The sequence below is a fragment of the Ranitomeya variabilis genome, chromosome 1, assembly GCF_051348905.1.
Source record: "Ranitomeya variabilis isolate aRanVar5 chromosome 1, aRanVar5.hap1, whole genome shotgun sequence".
NCBI classification, from domain to species: Eukaryota; Metazoa; Chordata; class Amphibia; order Anura; family Dendrobatidae; genus Ranitomeya; species Ranitomeya variabilis.
In genome coordinates, this window is record NC_135232.1 from 390,653,514 (window position 1) to 390,675,949 (window position 22,436).

General features: G+C 43.0%; 1 protein-coding gene across 1 annotated transcript in view; it reads right to left on the bottom strand.

Moving 5' to 3' along the window:
* TJP2 (tight junction protein 2) overlaps window positions 1-22,129 on the bottom strand; it is a 155,457-nt gene extending 133,328 nt beyond the window's left edge. Inside the window, exon 1 of the mRNA XM_077249082.1 lies at window positions 21,929-22,129. The gene's annotated coding sequence lies outside the window, so the exon portion shown is untranslated. The remainder of the gene's footprint in view (window positions 1-21,928) is intronic.
* Between the last annotated feature and the right edge of the window lie 307 nt (window positions 22,130-22,436).

Genomic DNA, 22,436 nt, shown 5'->3' on the forward strand with positions numbered 1-22,436 from the left:
CGGTCTATGATTAAAAAGATCATCAGAAAGGTCTTTGTACTGTCCCCTCATATATTTATACATTAACATAAGATCACCCCTTAGTCTTCGTTTTTCCAAACTAAATAGCCCCAAGTGTAATAACCTATCTTGGTATTGCAGACCCCCCAGTCCTCTAATAACCTTGGTCGCTCTTCTCTGCACCCGCTCCAGTTCAGCTATGTCTTTCTTATACACCGGAGACCAGAACTGTGCACAGTATTCTAAGTGTGGTCGAACTAGTGACTTGTATAGAGGTAAAATTATGTTCTCCTCATGAGCATCTATGCCTCTTTTAATACATCCCATTATTTTATTTGCCTTTGTAGCAGCTGCCTGACACTGGCCACTGAATATGAGTTTGTCATCCACCCATACACCCAGGTCTTTTTCATTGACGGTTTTGCCCAGAGTTTTAGAATTAAGCACATAGTTATACATCTTATTACTTCTACCCAAGTGCATGACCTTACATTTATCCCCATTAAAGCTCATTTGCCATTTATCAGCCCAAGCTTCTAGTTTACATAAATCATCCTGTAATATAAAATTGTCCTCCCCTGTATTGATTACCCTACAGAGTTTAGTGTCATCTGCAAATATTGAAATTCTACTCTGAATGCCCCCTACAAGTGTAGTGAGCATTTTCAACTTAAAGGTACTACACTGTTACGTACTTAGGCCAATAACCAGTTCATGCAGCTTTAAATGAACACCCGAATCTTACACTATGGCTGGTTCGAACAACTAAATCAATTGTTACCATCCACCTTTCGTGTCTCCCCTTTTTCCTCATAGTTTGTAAGCTTGCGAGCAGGGCCCTCATACCTCTTGGTATCTGTTTTGATCTATGTGTTCATTGTTATGCTGTAATGTCTATTGTCTGTACAAGTCCCCTCTAAAATGCAAAGTGCTGAGGAATTTGTTGGCGCTATAGAAATAAAATTATTATTAGTATTAGTATTATTACTACAGACATTTTGATAACATTAGGCCGTCATATTGAATATTTCATCATTCGTGTTGAGCGCAAGTGCTCACTACTCATGTTTGCATCAGGTGCATGAGTACGCATTGAGTATCACAGGTGCTCAAGTGACATGCTCAAGTCACCGCACCGCTTGTTTCGTGGCTGTTAGACACCCGACACCTGGGTGACGGACACCCTGCTCAAGAGCCATTTTTCTTAATGAACAGGAAATGGAGGCTCGGGGGATGGCAAAGGTACAGTGGGGGCTTAGGGACACCATTTCTCTCTCCTCTGGCATGTTATATCATGTCAGAAGAGAAATTATTTTTATAGCGGACACACTTTTTTGCGTGATTGCCGTTATTCATTGAATAACAAAGATCACATGATCGGGGAGCTGAACAACCAGCCCTAATCATGTTCTCCAGGGTCTCAGCTACCCCAGGGACTTGAGACCCAGGAGATTTTTGGACTCTGTGGGGTGCTTTAGGCTTATTCTCAATCGCAATTTTAAAACGGCGATGAGAGAATAAGGCCCCTTAGCAGCCGCCGTTTTAATGCTGTGGTGCAGTTACATGTTACAACCAGGGGGCGCTGTATATGCTCCTCAGGATACGCATGGAGGCGTATCTGTAAAGGTGGTAATGAAAATGTGTCCGGCATGATTGTAAATGGCCGGTATGTGTCTCAGAGGGTGTCTGCGCTGTAAGCCTGAAGAAATGTTGTTGTTCTGGGACCTGTAGTCCCACAAGTATTTGTATAGTTGTAAAGGGAGGCTTGCAGGGTTGGTCGGAGAGCTGGGCGGGTCTGGCCAACCACACACACCTCCCATCCAGGGGAGGGGTTGCAGGCAGAGGTGTATCTAGCGTTTCTGGCACCTGGGGCAAGAATTCATTTTGGCGCCCCCCCAAGGACATATGCCCCCCGTCAGCCCCATCATTGTCCTCTCCTCCTCCACCATCCCCATCATTGCTCTCTCCCCGTCAGCCCCATCATTGCCCTCTCCTCCCCCCACACACACACCATTCACTTCTCTGCACATTCCCCTGCAGCACGATACACACACACACACCCAATACTGAGCCACACACACACACTCACATACACACACACAACATATTCACACACATTCACACACACACATTCGCGCACACACACACACACACACATTCACACACATTCACACACACCTCTCACCTCTCCTCGCGCTCTGCCGCAGCAGCTCCATTGCCTTCCTCTGACACAGCCGGCCGCTGAATGATGACGTCATCCAGCGGCGCGTCTGTGTGAGAGGAAGCAAGAGGAAGCAGGAAGACAGATCGCTGGGCAGCAGAGCTGCAGGGATTTCTCCCTGCCCATGTCAGCCACTCTGCAGGGGCTCTCCTCCCCCTCTGCACACATTGGGAGCCGGCACTCTGCAGCTTCTCTGTGCCGGCTGTCAGCTTGACAGTCGGCACAGAGAACAGCTGACTCCCAGACCGGGGGCGGCAGAATGCAGCCGCCGGGGGAGACACTGCGGACTGCCGAATTAGGCGGCCCAACTGTGCCCCCCTGCCGGCTGCACCCGGGGCACATGCCCCGGCTGCCCCCCCCTAGGTACGCCACTGGTTACAGGTACATAATGTGACCATGGTGTGCTCACATGGTTGAGAGTGTATGGCCCTGAATGGTCAGAGTGTGAGGTCCTGTGAATGGCCTGTGTGTTGGAATGTCCTGGAGTGGACTGGATTCCTGGAAGCAGCTGGTGAGGCTATGGACTGAAGGCCTGTGTTTTGGAAGTGCCTGGGACTGGACTTCCTGAATAGCGCATGGAGAGGCCGTATCTGCAGAGCCTGTGATGGCTACTGTGTTGGGGAAGCTACAGTTCCGTCTGCTTGTCTGGACTATCTGAAGTGCCCTGTTCACAAGGACAGTGACTGCAGTTCGGCAGCTTCCCTGGAAACCAGAACTGACAGGAGTCAGTGTGTGGAGCAGGAGCTCCTGTAAGGTAACTCCAGATAAAGGGTGTTACGGGCAGAGAAGTATCTGCCATTGGAACAGACTGTCGGTGGTTTATGTGTTCCTTTGATGTTAATGAACTGTTCGCCGAGTTAAAGTGCTATTGACTTTGCGTAGGTCTGTGATGTGCAACATGGCCTACGATGCGGTTTATGACATTTAATAAACCGAATAGACTGTTTTTGTGAGAAACCGTGCCTGAGTGCTTTAATCCCGTTGCCAAGCCAGTGTCCCCCAACCCACTTAGGTATCTCACATGCGTATCGGCAGTCGTTAAGAAGTTAAGCCCACCATACATTCCTGATAGTTGTTGGCCAAATAATGGTTCAGCCAATCGTTTAGCTAGCAGCTATCTTGCTCAACTTTCCCATACTGTCGACCCTTCCTGTGCTCTCTGACAGAGCTACTGCCAGACATCTCTGGTGATTTTAATGATTTACTAGGCAGCTTATCTCACCAAGAACAAAAGGATTGTCAGTCTGAAATTTGACATGCTGGCAGGACTGTGGAGTCGGAGTCGGTGTCCAGTTTGGTGGAATCTGTATACAATGGACCGACTCCGACTCCTAAAATATACAATACATTGGGTACAGTTGTATAATGCAGGATATGTTTTCATAATAATTTGGGAAAGTTGTGAAATGTCCTATAAATGTCTGTTCTCTTCCTGATCTAAGGATCTCGACTTTTAGTTGAGATGAATTTGTGCTGCACTTTATGTACATGCTCAGCAGTGAGACATTGAATCGCCCTCAATTGGATCAATTTCAACAAAAACAGAAATGAGTGAAAATATTCTCTGACGAACCTAATTTTATTTTGACTATCCTAATGTTCCTTGACAGTTTTCTTTAATTGCCGTGTAAGATAATAAAGGACGTAGATCTGGGGATTTATTCTGACGGAATATAGGCTGAACTGGATGGACAAATGTCTTTTTTCGGCCTTGCTAGCTATGTTACTATGTACTGTATATTACTACATCATTTTCAATTTAACAGGGAACATCTAAGATTTTTACAGGGGACTTATGTATTGCTCCCAGACAAACCTCAAGGCCTCAAAATTTCAGACACAAAGTCTCCCACAGACAATATCGGCGCAGTGTCATCAATGCCCTCTTACTGATGTAGCTGGACCAGGATACCCATGCCACATAAATGAAAGTTCCCTTCAAGTGTAATTGAAAGGCCAGAATGACATTGTATGATATTGACACAAAATGCAACCACTTTAGTAAGGCAGAACTGGATTTTCTGCTTATTGACAGTACAGTAAACCATAGCCATCTCATATAATCTGATAATCTGCTGTTTCGAATTTTATGTTTTTCTCTTCTACTTACACTAAGTGCATAATCAGACTATTGACAGAGCTACGAAGGCTGTCGCCTAAATCTGAAATGCATGAAAGTAACTAACATTTGTATTAGTGTGGACGCTTCAAGTGCAAAACTATTCTGCATCATTCTGAGTAAAAGTTGTGTTTTAGTAATATTTCCGCGGCACAGGTATTTCATGCTGCTCTAAATTTGTACCCGGATGCCACCTCTGTGCATCTCTGTTTCAGAAGCACCGAATTTCACAAATAGTGCGACTGAAATAATTCTCTTCGATATATCCAAGGCCTCATCCAGATATCCATGAACCATGTACATGTTCTATGTATGTTTTTCACCAATAGAAAACGTATCCTTTGGGGTGCGTGTCCATGGTCTGTAATGACGGCGCTTTGGACAGAGCGGAAAACCCGCTCCGCCCAAAGTGCTGCCCCCTTCTGTATGCGCGGTGATTCAGGATGTGTTCATTGCACACATCCGGAATCTCCGCACCCCATACATAGGACCCTGTTATTTACCTTGCGGCGACGGAGCGTCACCGCAAGGTTAACAGACATGCTGCGATCTAAAAAGACGCCCCACATGTCCGTAAACGCAGGGCCGCCGGGATTTTTTTACTTCACTATGTTGTAACATCTGAACGCTGCAGCTGTACGCAGCGTTCAATCTGCAGCTAATCCGGATGTAATCCGGCACGTGGAAACATACCCTTATAGGTTAGGCCTGCTTCACATGGCCATGTTTGAGGTACGTGTGCCATTATAATCTATGGCGCACCACACACGTTTGTGTTTTTACATGGACTATGTATCCTTGCAAATCACACAAGAAAGATATCTGTTTTTTACCAGCAGCACGGATGACAAAGGCCAATACAAGCCTATAAGTCCGTGTAAAACATGTACATCACACGGATGGCATACATGTGCTGTCCATGTTTAACATTGCAAAGGATAGTAGATGCCTTGGAATAGATTTTTCTTAAGCCATACTGGAAAAAATGGATGGTGCATTGATGACATCAGCACCGTTTTTTACCGTACCGGACATGTGAAGGGGCGTTGTTCATATGTGTGGGGGAAAATTGCCCATACAAGTTTATAAGGAAGTGAAAATCACGGATAGCATCAGTTTGCCGTCTGTGTGCCGTACGTGATTAACATTTCAATATATTGGTTGAAGCGTTGCAATTTATTTAATTTTCCATACGAGAAAATCACTGATGAAATACTGACGGGGAAAATCTGACACACTGACCGAACGCTGAGGAAACTCGAGTGAAAAACATGGATGACACTTGGACCGTTTTCTGCATACGTGAAAAAACACTGATGTCTAAATGAGGCATAATGCATAATCACTGCACAACACCAAACTTACACAATAATTGCACAACGAACATTGTTCTTATAGTTCACTCTTAGTGTAATTATAGAGTACGGTCATCAAATGATGGAAAGGGAAGGTAATTGCCTTGACAATGACCTCATAAGACAGCAAGTTCAAGGTAAAACACAAATAAAGGAAATGTAGACTTACACAATTATATGTGTTTGATAGGATTACCTTATTAATTAAACATTAATCATACATCTGCCTCCTAGGAAAGAAGTTTACGAATAGGAGGTCCACGTGAAAGCATCACAAGCAATAAAGCTTTTCAGGTAACTGATTAGCATAAGCTGTCATGTGTGTAAATGGGAAATAATATCATTACTTGTTTTCCTCTCTGATGGCTCTGTAAGGGACTGCTTAAAGGGAACCTGTCATGTCCGCAATCACTGTTAATCTGTACATGTGGGGTTAATATGCAGGTTAATAGCATCCTAAAGCTGCCCAGCTGCCACAATGATAGCCCAGCTGCTGGGAGAAAATGATTTTTGTTCCTCCCAGCAGCCGCCAACTTTCAGCCATAAAGACAGCTGGGAGGAATAAAGTTAATTTTCTCCCGGTAGCTGGGCTTTCAGTGCAGCCGCCGCACAGCTTCAGAATAATATTATGTCTTTTACTCCTTTTTTGTGGGATTGAACCATTATTGTGGATTTTTCTGTGAATGCAATGTTTCCTATACTTCTTTCTCTACAGCATGCAGACCAGACAGAAGCAGCAGCATGTGTCACATTATACAGACGTACTGAGCTTTGTAGCTCTGAATCCACTACAATTTAAGAAAGGGTGCATATTATTACTATTGTATAGCATATAGTATGAATTTGCATACTTTCCTCTTTTAACTTATAGTAAACTATATGATATTTATAACATGTTGAATTGGCACATTGCTCCATACTATTAAGTTAAAATTTATTATCTTTAGCATAAAAATCTATTTGTTCCATCATCTCTACAACTTTTTCTTATTAGGTTGTATGTAGGTTCCCTTTGCCAAGAGACGAGATCAGGATCTTGCCTCAGTCAATGGTTTAACATAAATTTTGCCGCCACCTAAGATTCCTGCCTTTAATTCATCCTAAGTATCATCGCATGATGGATACATCCATAATTGAGTGGACCTAGGTGTGTGGAGCAGGCTCAAGAGCCGAGCCCGATTCAAACCCTGTAGATTCCGGCTGTATTACGTAGCCAGCATCTGAGTTTAACAGTAGTAACTGGAGCTGAGCTCCGATTACTGCTGTAAACCATTTAGGTTACGATGCCAATCTCTGTCAATGGCAATTTAAATGGCGTTATCATTGGTGCCTGCATTAGTTTACACTGACCTCCTGTAATGCAATCGTGGGGTATAACATTGTTAACATGGCAGCCAAACGCATTCTGCTGAACATCTTCATCGATGTTATTTTGGTCCTCCATTGAAGCTCAGCCTCGGGCAATACCATTATATTGCAATATATGATAAAAGCGATCAGACAATTAGTCCCTTAAGGGGATGTAAATATGTAAAAAAAAAATATGCAAATTTGTAACATCCCCTTTTTTTCCTTGTTTAAAAATAAATAAAAAAAATAGACTATACTTTAACAGATTCAGTTATATCAAAATACAAAATTAAGCCATATGGTAAGTGCTGTAATGGGGAATAAAATTAACCAACAAAATTACTTTTTCTTTGTTATCTCACCTCCCTAAAAAAAATGCAAAAAAGAGTGAGCAAAATGTCATAAGTACCTCCAATATCTGTCAAAAACGTCAGCTCACCAGATAAAACACAAGCCTTCACACAGTCCCATAGACGGCATAATAAAAACGTCTTGGAGAATGGTTATACAAACTATTATTTTGTTTGCTTATATAATGCAAATACTTTTATGCCCAAAAAAGACATGAGTATTCTAGGAATTATATCTTTATTGGCTAACCGGAAAAATAATATTTCCAGAGCACAGAGGCTTCATCATTTTTTACAATTTTTTTTTTCATTACTAAAATAAAAAACAAAACTATCCAAGTTTGGTATCGCTGTAGTAATACTGACCAGGAGAATTAGGTCTCCATGTTACTTTTACAATACAAAGATTGTCGTGAATTCAAAACTCCAAAAACTAAAACATTGCAGTAAGGGTCACAATTTCAATTTGTGCCTCAAACAGCAAGAAAGCTAGAATCGGCTCTGGTTTAATGGCACAGTGTTAGGCCCCCTTCACATATATGCTTAAAAACATATAAGTGAGACAGTCCATTTAACTATCCGTGTGGTTTTCTGTTGGCTGCCCATGTGTACCATCCATGTGTCGTCTGTGTGACACGTACTGGAATAGAATGCAGAATAGAAATTACAGATTTTTATGTGTTAAAGATGTGTCAAAGACAGATAAATATCTGTCACATATATAATTTGTGCCTTGCAAGTGTAACTCACTGTATATCTATTAACCTAAGAAATAATTGAAAAAAACGACTTTGGGTCCCCAACATTTTTTTAAACCAGCAAAAGTAAAGCAGGCAGCTGAGAGCTGACATTATTAGGTTGGAAAGTCTCTGGTTATTTGCCCCTTCCCAGCCTATAAATACCAGCCTGCAGCTGCCCCAGAAGTGGAGCATTACAATTCTGGCACTTTACCTTTGCTCTTCCTGATGCCCTGGTGCGTTCGATATCTAATGCAAGTCTGTGGGAAAAATATACACACACAACTCAGCTATTTCACAGGAGAAATTGACATGTTGCGAATTTGAAACATGCACCACTGGTCAGTTTATACGGAATTAAAAAATGGCACCGTGGGCATGAGATTTCTATAAATCCCATCCACTTTGCAGGAACTATAAAATGCAGGGTTAGAAGCTCATCACAGGAACACAGCAGCCTTAAAGGTGTTATCCGTGACTTCGCTTATTTTTGCTGTGGGACCAGGAACTTACTGTACAGGCAGGTAGTTACTACCTACCTGCGTCTACTGCCCGGCCACTCTGGGCCAACAAAGATCGGCATCAGGCAGAACAGGCAGGTAGTTAGCAACTGGGCAAAACATGTCTAGTGTGAGCGGCCTCACTCAATACAAGGATTGTGAGGATTCACAAGTTTGCAGTCGCACAGAGTGACTGTAGACTTTTCATTTTATCCCAGACTACCCCTTTAAGTATTGGAATCCTATCATTTGGATAATTGGCGTAGATGTGTTCAGTAAAAGATTGATAATAATTTTGTAGTAATAAAAGCAACACTACAACTGGAACAATGCCCAGCTGTAATCAGCCACCTTCTCTTTTCACCTTGACTTTTCATAATGTCTCATTGCTCAAAGGTCAGAATAAATTTTAATAATGCTTTAAGAGTTTCATGTAATTATCCTAAAGTAAAGAAAACGAAAACAACCTAGAATTCTGTATACATAGTATCCATTATTATTAATTGAATCTTACCCTTTTACTCAGTTAACTATTCTCTTTTCTCTACTGTATGTAGAAACAGGAAATACAGTTGTGTGAAAAAGTGTTTGCCCCTTCCTGATTTCCTATTCTTTTGCATGTTTGTCACACTTAAATGTTTCAGATCACCAACAAATTTAAATAATAATAAAGATAACACAAGTAAACACAAAATTTATTTTTTAAATGAAAACCTAAAGGGCCTGTGTGAAAAAATGATTGCCCCCTTAACCTAATAACTGGTTGGGCCACCTGTAAGATAGCGCTTACAGTATGTGTTGAGGGGCACTCGCTTAGCAATAGGATTCAGTCACACAGGCACTTTTTTCTCACAAAAACAGTCCATGCGGTTTATTTAGGCATCATAAACCGCACCGTAGGCCATGTTGCACATAACAGACCTAACACATAGTTCATAGCACTTCACATTAAGTTGCAGTCTCTAAACACGCTGGACCTCACTTTGTCCAGTTACCGTGGGAGACCACACAGTTCATTAACTGACCCTTGTCAGTGCACACAGTTCCCCAACTCAGGGTTACCTTCCTGGAGCTCCTGCTCCACACGCTGACTCCTTGTCAGTTCTTGTCTTACCGCTGTCTCTAACATCATGTCCTCCCTCTATCTGAAACTGAACCTGTCAAAAACTGAACTCCTCGTGTTCTCTCCCTCTACAAACCTACCTTTGCCCGACATTGCCATCTCTGTGTGCGGTTCCACCATTACTCCAAAGCAACATGCCCGCTGCCTTGGAGTCATCCTTGATTCCGAGCTTTCATTCACCCCCCACATCCGATCACTGGCTCGCTCTTCTTATCTGCATCTCAAAAACATTTCCAGAATTCGCCCTTTTCTTACTTTCGACTCTGCAAAAACTCTTACTGTCTCACTTATTCATTCTCGTCTGGACTATTGTAACTCTCTACTAATTGGCCTACCTTTTACCAGACTCTCCCCGCTCCAATCTGTCCTGAATGCTGCTGCCAGGATCATATTCCTCGCCAACCGTTACACCGATGCCTCTACCTTGTGCCAGTCATTACACTGGCTACCCATCCAATCCAGAATCCAGTACAAAACTACTACCCTCATCCACAAAGCACTCCATGGCTCAGCACCACCCTACATCTCCTCTCTGGTCTCAGTCTACCAACCTACCCGTGCCCTCCGCTCTGCTAATGACCTCAGGTTAGCATCCTCAATAATCAGAACCTCCCACTCCCGTCTCCAAGACTTTACACGTGCGGCGCCGATTCTTTGGAATGCACTACCTAGGTTAATACAATTAATCCCCAATCCCCACAGTTTTAAGCGTGCACTAAAAACTCATTTGTTCAGATTGGCCTACCGCCTCAACGCATTAACCTAATTATCCCTGTGTGGCCTATTAATAAAAAACAACAACATAATCACGTTCCTCCATCATGTTCTCATACACTTTATGCAGTTAATAGCCTCTGTGTCTGTACTGTTACATACTTAGGCAGTTAACTGGTTCATGCAGCTTTACATGAACACCCGAGCCTTACACTATGGCTGGTCCAAATAACTAAAGCAATTGTTACCATCCACCTCTTGTGTCTCCCCTTTTCCTCATAGATTGTAAGCTTGCGAGCAGCAGGGCCCTCATTCCTCCTGGTATCTGTTTTGAACTGTGATTTCTGTTATGCTGTAATGTCTGTTGTCTGTATAAGTCCCCTCTATAAGTTGTAAAGCGCTGCGGAATATGTTGGCGCTATATAAATAAAATTATTATTATTATTATTATTATTATTATTGTTCCCAGGGAAGCTGCCTAACTGGGATCACCATCCTGGACGATGCCTTGCTCACCAGGCGACCCGGCAGTCTCAGACCCACAGAAGGACGGTAGCTTCCCCGTCACAGGCTCGGCAGGACCATGGCCTCACCCTGTGCTCTTCAGGACTCCGGTCCTACTCCCAGGACCTTCCAACACAGAGGCCATCGAGGTCCATGGCCTCTCAGTGTGCTATTCAGGGATCCGGTCCACACACAGGACCTCCCAACACACAGGCCTTCAGGTCCAAGCCTCTCAGTGTACTATTCAGGGATCCGGTCCACAGACAGGACCGTCCAACACACAAGCCTTTCAGGACCTTACACAACAACCATGTGACCAGACCTCAGCCACATTATATCACAGTAGCCACTCCCATAGGTGAGAGGTGTGTGTGGTTAGTCAGACCCGTCCAGCTCTCTGACTAACCCTGTAAACTTCCCTTATTATAAACTACACAAAACATTTGTGGAACTACAAGTCCCAGAGCAACACTACTGGCTTACAGAGCAGAGGATCTTCTCTGCAACACATACCGGCCATTCACAATGATGCTGGTCACCATCTCATTATCACCATTACGCCTAAAAGCATATCCTGAGCACATTTAGCGCCCCTTAGATGTAATAGGGGTCACTGCATCACACACCCTTAGCATCAACAACTGCAATCCAGCATTTACGATTACTGGTAATGAGTCTTTCACAATGCTCCGGAGGGAATTTGGCCCACTCATCTATCCAGAATTGTTGTAATTCAGCCACATTGGAGGGTTTCCAAGCATGAACCACCTTTTTAAGGTCAAGCCACAGCATGTGAATAGGTTAAGGTCAGGACTTTGACTAGGCCACTCCAAAGTATTATTTTAGCTTTTCTTAAGCCATTCAGAGGTGGACTTGCTGGTGTGTTTTGGATCATTGTCTTGCTACAGAACCCAAGTGCGCTTCAGCTTGAGGTCACAAACAGATGGCCAGACATTCTCCTTCAGGATTTTTGGTAGACAGTAGAATTCTTTGATACATTTACCACAGCAAGTCTTCCAGGTCCTGAAATAGCGAAACAGACACAGACCACCGCACTACCACCACCATATTTTACTTTTGGTATGATGTTCCTTTCCTGAAATGCAGTGTTACTTCTACGTTAGATGTAATGGGACATACACCCTCCAAAAAATTCAACTTTTGTCTTGCCAGTCCACAGAGTATTCTCCCAAAAGTCTTGGGGATCATCAAGATGTGTCAGACTTGCGCGCAGATGCTTTGCAGCGCCCATACACTTGGTGGAGTCCAAGATCGCCCTACCAGACAGGTTCTCTGGGGTTTGGGATAATTTCATTGTTTTCAGAGAGGCCTGCAAAGTCTGTTTTAAGTTACGCCCTCACTCCTCAGGTGCCATAGAGCAACAGGTGGGGATTGTAATTTTTCTCCTCCAGGGTGACCCCACCCCCAAGCCTGGGCATTTTCTCTCCCATCTGACTCTCAGTCGCTTCAGACAGTTGTTGATTTTTTCAGACCATATCAATGATGGCTCAGACCGTGTCTCTCTGGCCGAGTCTAAATTATGTCGGTTTCAGCAGGAAGACCGAACAGCACAAGAGTATGGCTCTGAGTTCCGTAGGTGGTCTACAGATACTAAGTGGATTGACCCAGCTATCCAAAGTCAGTTCTGTCAGGGGCTTTCTGTGAGAGTAAAGGATTCATTTTCCCTGTATGAGACCCCAGTTTCCCATGTCTCTAGCTATCCATGTGGACTACCGTCTTCATCAGCGATATAGAGAGGTGCCAATTTTGGGGGCGTCTGGGGTCAACGGAACCTAGGGCTGAGTCAACCAAGGAACCCATGCGGTTGGGGGGATGATTTGTTTTATTGATTCTCCTGCAGTTTGGCGCAATGAGAGAGTGTTCTTTTTCTGTGGTGTGAAGGGTCATTTTGTGGGAACTTGTCCATAAATCAATAACTGCAAACAAGCCGCCATAAAACTAATGAGTCCGGGTTGCAGGAAGGTTAGCAACAAGGGTGTACATATTTCCTCTGTGGGTAGGTCACAATTATTTTTATCGGTCAAGATCCATTTTGGCAAAAGTAAGGAGGTTATTTCAACCTGTTTAGACAGTGGGGCAGGGTTTAATTTGATTGATGTCCGGTTATTCCAGCACAATGGTCTCAATCCACATAAACTGTCTAGACCAATACCCATAATCACTAAAAACTCTGCACCCTTGAGCCAGGGGTATTTTACTCTGATTCTGAGTGCATGGCCCATAACTGCAGATGTATCTCTCGAACGAGCAATCAATTGTTAAGTGCTAGAGGGATTTCTCTCTCCTGTGGTTCTTGGACTCACTTGACTTACGTTGCACAATCCCATATGGGACTGGCAGACTCAGTAGGTAGTAAGGTGGAGCAAGTACTGTCAAGGATATTGCTTGGGCACCAGGTTAGCCAGGGTTGATACCCGGTCTCTGCCAGAATACTTGTCTGACTTTGGGCATGCGTTTTCAGAATACAGGTGTCAAGAACTTCACTGTCCTTATGATTGCGCTGTTAATCTAATTGCTGGCGCCAAATTGCCTAAGGGCAAGTTGTACAATATGTCAGGTCAGAAGAGGCAGGCTATGAAGGACTATATCGCAGAAAGTCTAGCTGAGGGTCATATCAGATCTTTCTCATCTCAAGTTATAGCAGGTTTTTTCTTTTGTTAAAAACTGGTGAACTAAATTGGATCACTGTCCAGGATCCATAGCCTCTCTCTCTCATTCAGACCTCTTTAACCAGATCGTTGGGGCAAAAAGGTTTTCTAAACTGGACTTCAGTTGGCATATAATTTAATCCGTATTAAAGATGAGGATGAGTGGAAGACTTCTTTTATTACACCTGAGGGACACTATGAAAACCTTGCAATGCGATTTGGGTTGACTAATGCTCCTGCCTTCTTTCAGTACTTTGTAAATTACATTTTTTGTCACCAGACAGGTAGATTTGTTGTAGTCTATCATGATCATATATTGATTTATTCGCCAGACCTTTGGTCACATCAGGTACATGTCAGGCAGGTCTTATAAATATTCAGGGACAATAAATTATATGTTAAACCAGGGAAATGTATGTTTTTTGGTTCAGGAGATCCCTTTTCTGGGTTATCATCCACTGGTTTTTGCATGGATCTAGCAAAAGTTTGGGCGGTGCTGGATTGGGATAGTTGTGAAGACTTAAAAGCTTTACAAAGGTTTTTAGGGTTCACCAATTACTACCGTAAGTTCATCAAAAACTTTTTGGTAGTGGCCAAACCTCTGAAGGACATAACCAGGAAAGGGGCAGACTTTTCTAAATAGTCCAGTCCGGCCAGTGAGGCATTTGCTACTTTAAAGAAATGTTTTGCTTTTGCATGGATTCATTTATTTTTATTTCATGGATTTATCTGTGACTGTTGCTAGGTTTTTGGTGTGTGCTAATTCCCCTTCTTCTCCTTCTTTGGTTTTACCCCATCCTCCTCCACTCCCCGGTGTATACACCTGTTGTTTGTGTGAATATATATGTATGATTGGTATTTTCCTTTATCCCTGTTCATATTACCTTGTTAGTCTGGTTGGTTTATTATGGTACACTACTACCCCCCTCTTCCCCTGGGTGGGGGAAAGGTACAGACTGAGGGCAGATTAAGGAGCTAAGGCAAGGTCTGTATCCCCGGCATCTTCACTATCAGAATCTGGGGAACAGGGTGAGTTAGGGCGCCCCTAGCAACTGGGACAGGGAAGGAGCCCCTGGTCCCGGGACACCTGACATGACAGTTTTCTTGGAAGACAACACTTTTCAAAGAAACTATGACACTGATAATAGGGAACTCTTGACAATTAAGTGGGCATTTGAGGAGTGGCAACACTTTTTAGAGGGGGCAGTTCATCTGATCATGGTAACTGCCAATCATAAAAAAAATTGTATTTTGCAAAACGTCTGACACCTAGACAGGCAAGATGGTCATTGTTCTTTGCAAGATTAAACTTTTTTGTGAAGCATAGGTCGGGAATAAGAACATTACAGAAAGGGGTAATTATTGGAACTATAAGTTCTGATCTGGAGAGGGAGGTCGTAGAGGCTCAGAGGGATGACCCTGCTGCCTGTCCTTCAGGTAAACTGTTTGCTCCTGTGACTCTCCGAATTGAAATTTTGAGTTTACATCTTGATTCAGTCTTGGCTGAACATCCTGGTAGTAAAGCTGCCACATATCTTCTTACTCGTCGTCTTTGGTGGGCTGGGGTTCACCAGGATATTCGGGAGTAGGTAGCTCTCTGGGGCTCCTCAACCTTTGGCAATTCCCTTAAGACCTTGGACTCATTTGTCAGTAGATTTCATCACTGATCTACCCGTATTTGCAGGTAATACTGTAATATTGGTGGTGGTGGACAGATTCAGCAAGATGACTCATTTCAATGCGCTACTTGCTTTACCTAATGCCAAGACCTTGGCGCAAATTTTTATTAAATAAATCGTGAAATTATATGGGATTCCATTTGCTATTGTTTCGGACCGAGGGGTGCAATTTATTTCCAAATCTTAGAAAGCATTTTGTGATCACTTTGGGGATTCATATTTCATTTTCTTCTGCCTTTCATACACAGTCTAATGGGTAAACTGAAGGTGTGAACCAGAATCTTGATACATATCGTAGGTGTTTTGTGTCCAATAATCACTGTAAATAACCGTTGTCATGAATCTACTGGGAAATCCCCATTCTTCAAGACATACAGATTTCATCCCCAATTCTGCTCCTTCAATAGGAATTTTTCTTCACGAGTACCTGAGGAGGAATGGTTTTACATAAGTGTGGCAAGATGTTCTTCATAATTTGAAGAAGATGAGGTTCAAATATAAGAGTATGGCTGATCGGAGACTTTTTGTGGGTCCACACCTGTATGTTGGTGATCTGGTGTAGCTGTCCTCAAAAGACATTGAGTTGAAGTTCCCTTCTTGGAAATTGAGACCCATGTTAATCTGTCCATATAAGATAGTGGCCTTCATCAATCCAGTAGCATTTTGCCTTGCTTTGTCACACACTTTTAAGATTCATAGTGTATTTCAAATATCTCTTCTCAAAAATACTTTGCTTCCTCTGAACCATCCCCACCCCCACCTTCTCCAGTCATTGCTAAAAATCTGGAACTCCAGATTGCTAAGATTAGCAATTTTCGCTTGGTACGCCAGTCTCTTCAGTATCTGGTAGACTGGAAAGGTTACAGTCCTAAAAGAATGTGGATACCATGCGATCAAGTTGGTCTGGTCTTTTCATGCTGATACCCAGATAAACCTGGCCCTGAGATTTCAAAGGTCCCATTTAGAAGGGGGCTACTGTCACGGGAATACTACGACAGAGAGGGGCCAGGAGATAGTGGCGTCTGATTACCCAAACTCCTGCACTGGTTAGAACTGCTTCACCAACCAGCATCTCCACTTCCCAGGGAAATCTGGGGGACAGGGATAGACTAGGGCACCCCCTAGAGTGAGGGATAGGGAAGAAGCCCTTTTCTCTGAATAACCCTGCAACAGTACCGTGACAGCTATACTGTATAATATGATGACTGCAATATATTAAGAGGATAAAAACTTTGATGGGAGTGCATCTTTAAGCCTTTGAAAACTAGCTTTTTATTCGAAAAAGCTTTTTTTATGCTAATTGTTTGTTAATTAAAGAGGTTGTCAACTGTCTGATCGGCTGGGGTCCGACACCCAGCACCCCCACAAATCAGCTGGTACCGTGTTGGGGGCAGCCGAAAGTATTCACTTGCCGAGCTTCTCCGTCTTCTGGTCATGACCGATACCTGATTCTGCACATCCATCTCGTATTCAAAGCAATAGGAGGTGGATGTGCAGTACCCTGTGACAACCACTATCAGAGGATGGCCAGCTCCACAAGTGAGTTTTGTCCGGCGGCCGCCAACACGGATAACAGCTGATCGGAGGGTGTACTCAGTGTCATACCTCCTGATGATCAAACATTGATGACCTATTCTACAGATAGGTCATCAATGTAAAAGTAGTGGACAACCTCTGTAAAGGTATGTTGCATACTTTCTGTCACAGTCCAATTAGATGTGATCAGCCTCTCTAGAGGGCACATGAAAATATGTATTCAAATAGAATATAGTTGTGCCCATGTAACTGCCCGCTTTCTGGCAAAACTGGAGCATCCTGACAGTGTACGCATTGTACACTGTAAGGATTCAGGAGTCTGTAGACACACAGCGACTGCAGACTTTTATCAGAAGACCAGACAACCCCTTTAAGCCTCTTAGAAAGCCAGTACATATTTTAATCTTTAAAACAATGACATACAAAATCTCTATATGAAATTATATACACAAATACATCATTTTGATTTATCCAAGAAAAAAATTAAAAAGACAAGAACCCAATAAAAAGGTGTTTCAAAAAAGAAATCTTAAAATTATTGAGAAAGCAAATGTCAATGTTTGTGCAGACACTAAAAGAACTGTTTTTTTGTTTTTTTTAAGAAGCTTCTACTTACCTCCCGTGCTGGCGCCATCCCACGGTGTCGGCACTCGCTCTCCCCGGGGCTGTGATTCAGTGTTGTCACATGTGACACCAGCGCCCAATCAGTGCTGCCGTCACTGTCTCTACCTTCAGACAAACTGAACATAAGGAGGAAGCCAGGGACCAGCTGCAGCCTGGACTTCTTCTTCATGTTCAGTTTGTCCGAAGGCGGAGACATTCACGCCAGCACTGATTGGGCACCAGGCATCACTTGTCATTCCACTGCATCATAGCCCCGAGACAGCGAGTGCCTCACTGCTGGAACTGAGCCGGCAGTGGACAACCCCTTTAAAGGGAATTTGTCACCAGGTTTTTGCTACCTCGTTTGAGAGCAGCATAATGTAGGGCAGAGACCCTGATTACAGCGATCTGTCACTTATTGGGCTTCTTTTGTCTGTTGCACATCTAGCAGTTCTCTGAATTTTGAGCTCTTTATAACCCTGCACACACCACTGATTGGCAGCTTTCATGTACACTGTACAGAGGCTGAAAGCTGCCAATCAGTGGTGTGGGTGGGGTTATACACAGCTCATGAGTACAGTGGTTTGCAAAAGTATTCTCCCCCTTGGTATTTTTCATGCCCACAACTGTGAACATTTGGTTTACATTTTATTGTAAAACAAACAACAAATAGGCCAAAATAACTGAAAACTTCAATGGCATAACTATTCACCCCCTTAAGTCAGTACTTTGTAGAACCTCCTTTTGCAGCAATTACAGCTGCAAGTCACTTTGGATAAATCTCTATGAGCTTTCCACATCTTGCCACTGGGATTTTTGCCCATTGCTCAAGGCAAAACTACTCCACTCCTTCAAGTTAGATGGTTTCCTCTGGTGAACAGCAATCTTTAATACTGACCACAGATTCTCAATTGAATTAAGGTCTGGGCTTTGACTAGGTCACTCCAAAACATTTGCATGTTTCCTCTTAAACCATGCGAGTGTTGCTTTAGCAGTTTGCTTTGGTTCATTTTCTTGTTGTAAGGTGAACCTCTGTCCCAGTCTCAAATCACTGACAGACTGAAACAACAGGTTTTGCCCAAGAATATCCCTGTATTTCGCACCATCCAACTTCCCTCAACTTGTACCATATTCCCTGTCCCTGCTGCCGAAATAAATACCCACAGCATGATGATGCCACTACTATGTTTCACTGTGGAGATGGTGTTCTTGACGTGATGAGCTGTGTTGGTTTGGCAAAAATCACTGACTTCGGTGGACAAAATAATAAATAAAATATAGCATTTAATGATATTCTAATAAAAAGAAAAATAAATCTTTTAAGCTATGTGACCACCGTATATTGTGTGCAGTCTATCCACATTTGGTCCTCACAACCAGAGATAGATCCAATAGTGGATACTAAAAATAAATGAAAAAATACTGGTGTATAAAGAAAAGATGGATATCAATTATCTAACGGAGATATTTTTATATCACTCCTTCCTTGAAAAAAGCTATTCTATCTTAGTCACAGAGAGGGGGAATAGGTAGGTATAAATTAAATTGCACTGTGTTGGTTTGGCGCCAGACATAGTGTTTACCTTGGTGGCCAAAAAGTTCAATTTTGGTCTCATCTGAGCACAGCACCTTCCTCCATACATTTGAGGAGTTTCCCACGTGTTTTTTGGCAAACTCAAAACCAGCCTTACAATTTTTGTGTGTAAGTAAATTATTTTTTTAAAGGCCACCTCTATGGAGTGTACAGCTAATAAGGGTTGTATGGACAGATACTCCAGTCCCTGCTTGGGAACTCATCAGCTATTCAGGGCTATCTTTGGTCTCTGTGCTGCCTCTCTGATTAATGACCTCCTTGCCCGGGCTGAGAGTTTTGGTGGGTGGCCCCCTCTTGGCATGTTTATTGTGGTACCATGTTCTTTCCATTTGATGACAATGGATTTGATGGTGATCTGGAGGATCATCAGAGATTGGGATGTTTTATTAGTACCCAACCCTGACTTGTACTTCTCAACAACTTTGTTCCTGACTTGTTAGAAGATCTCCTTGGTCTTCATGGTGTTTGGTTAGTGGTGCCTCTTACTTAATGATGCTGTAGCCTCTGTGGCTTTTCAGAAAAGGTGTGTATATACTGACAGACCATGTGACACTTAGATTGTGCACAGGGGGACTTCCTTTGACTAAGCATGAGACTTATGAAGGTAATTGCTTGCACCAGAAATTTTTAGGGGCTTCATTGCAAAAGGGGTGACTACATATTTTAGTTATTTGATCCCATAAATTTAATTTATGCCTATATTTTTCTCACTTCACTTCACCAACTTAGACTATTTAGTGCTGATGAGTCACACACAAATCAGATTATAAAAATATTGAACCCAGGGTGTAATGTATCAAAAGAGGTAACAAGCCACGGGGGTGAATACTTTCGCAAGCCACTGTATACTTGGATACCTGGCAACCAGATGTATTAGTCCTCCAGTGATAATCTCCTGTTCCTGCTGATAGAACAGTGATTTTATCAAAACTACACTAAAGGTACCGTCACATTAAGCGACGCTGCAGCGATATAGTCAACGATGCCGATCGCTGCAGCGTCGCTGTTTCGTCGATGTGTGGTCGCTGGAGAGCTGTCACACAGACAGCTCTCCAGCGACCAACGATGCCGAAGTCCACGGGTAACCAGGGTAAACATCGGGTTACTAAGCGCAGGGCCGCGCTTAGTAACCCGGTTTACCCTGGTTACCATTGTAAATGTAAAAAAAACCAAACACTACATACTCACATTCCGGTGTCTGTCGGGTCCCCCGGCGTCTGCTTCCCTGCACTGTGTAAGCGCCGGCCCTAAAGCAGAGCGGTGACGTCACCGCTGTGCTCTGCGTTACGGCCGGCACTGACATATTCAGTGCAGGAAGCTCTGAGCAGCAGCGCGGACGCCGGGGGACGTGACACACATCAGAAGGTGAGTATGTAGTGGGTTTTTTTTACTTTTACAATGGTAACCAGGGTAAATATCGGGTTACTAAGCACGACCCTGCGCTTAGTAACCCAATATTTACCCTGGTTACCATTGTAAAACATTGCTGGCATCGTTGCTTTTGCTGTCAAACACAACGATTATTTGATCTGACAACCAAATAAAGTTCTGGCCTTCTAGCTCCGACCAACGATATCACAGCGGGATCCTGATCTCTGCTGCGTGTCAAACACAACGATATCGCTATCCAGGACGCTGCAACGTCACGGATCGCTATCGTTATCGTTGTTAAGTTGTTCAGTGTGAAGGTACCTTAAGAAGCCCAGTAAGTGAGACATGGCTGGAATCGGGGTCTCTATGTCTACATTATGCTGCTCTCAGATTAGGTATCAAAAACCTGGTGACAGATTTCCTTTAAACAATGGCTCAGAGGGAATGGCTGGGTGACTTTTTTTTAACACAAAGTTTGTCTTGTTATTTTCCTATCAGTAAACTCTTGGAGTGTACTAGAGAAGGAGCTGGAAAGAGTATGTGCAATTTCTATAGAATCCATCCATTAAATGTCTTCAATTTTGGAGAGGAAGAGGGGGGGTTGTAACAAACACCTAGCTCTGATGTATTGATATATTCTTGTATACTATTAATTTGAATGGCAACAGTTTTGTCTATTTTTAAATATTATATAGAGAAAATCTATACCGCTAACACACGATCTCCTGACCCGAGCGTGATAGCTTCATGTATTTCTCTGAGGCTGTCCTGCTCGGGTCGGCCAGTCCGTGGATTGCTGTCTGATCTTGGACCAATTTGCACGGACATGAATGAATGAGCTTTAAGACATTGGAAGTTAAAGGAAGACAAGGCAAAAGCTTTATCGCGAGACTTTACTGGCATTGTTTAGTGAAGGCAAATATGTAACATTTAGGTACGGAAGTGATCATATAATGCTATATACCAAATTGTACGCAGCTGTTCTCATAAATGCTACTGTATATCTGTTTAGCCATCAACGTTCATCAATACTAAGCCCAATGTGTAATTAATGTAAGTCAGATAGGCTTGTTCTTAAAAGTTCCTGTTCCAACCGTGGCATATCCCTCAGGGAAGCAAAGGAGACTGCATGCTGCAACCTGTTCAGTTATGTAGCTAGACCAGTTGTGTGCAGCACATTCTAAACTACATAAATTTTAATAACACAAAATAATAATTAATAATATTAAAAAATATAAAAGTACGGACCAGAAAACAGTGACTTAAATTATCTATGAAAAGCAAAAGTCATTGTAACTTCCTGTTATTAATTGGATTTATCCTATAGATTATAGCATTTCATACGTTCCAAAGAAAGCTGACGATAACACTCACTTGTGATATTACATGTTATAAATGATCACCCGGTGCAATAATTTACCGATCCAATGCCAATGTCACATCAGTGGCCAGCAGCAGGGATCCTGTTCGAACCTGAAGCCATGTTGACAGGTATGTACTCACCTTGCAGTTCCTGAAAGTGTTTGCGGTCTATGTTATAGCATGAAATACACAATCCAAAGTACAAGGGATGGACAGAGAGCAAAGACTGAGGAATGTCCAAAGAATTTTTTTTTCCTCTGGAAAAGTTTCCTTAGGGAACCTTGTGATTTAAGGTTAGACTGGAAAGGGTGTGTGCTGGCTGTGGCTGCCAGGGTGGAGAATAAGAGTCAGGAAGCTTCCTGTTTGCAGAACAGTGTATAAGAGTGAGCCCACAGCTTGTGTAAAGGGGAGGTGTTTATGGGTCATAGGTATCACTGAGCCCTGCAGTCAGGCAAGCGCTGGGTAATTAGTTAACTTCATAACAAAAGGCTGAGTCAAATCTTGTTCTGTACCACACACAATAAATATACTGTTCCGGTTTGTAGCAATCACTAAGTAACTCACAGGGAGAGTAATGAGCATAAACCGGACGACTCCCTTACCTCATTTTCCTGCACATGGGTGCCATCTATTCGTGTCATAATGGCAA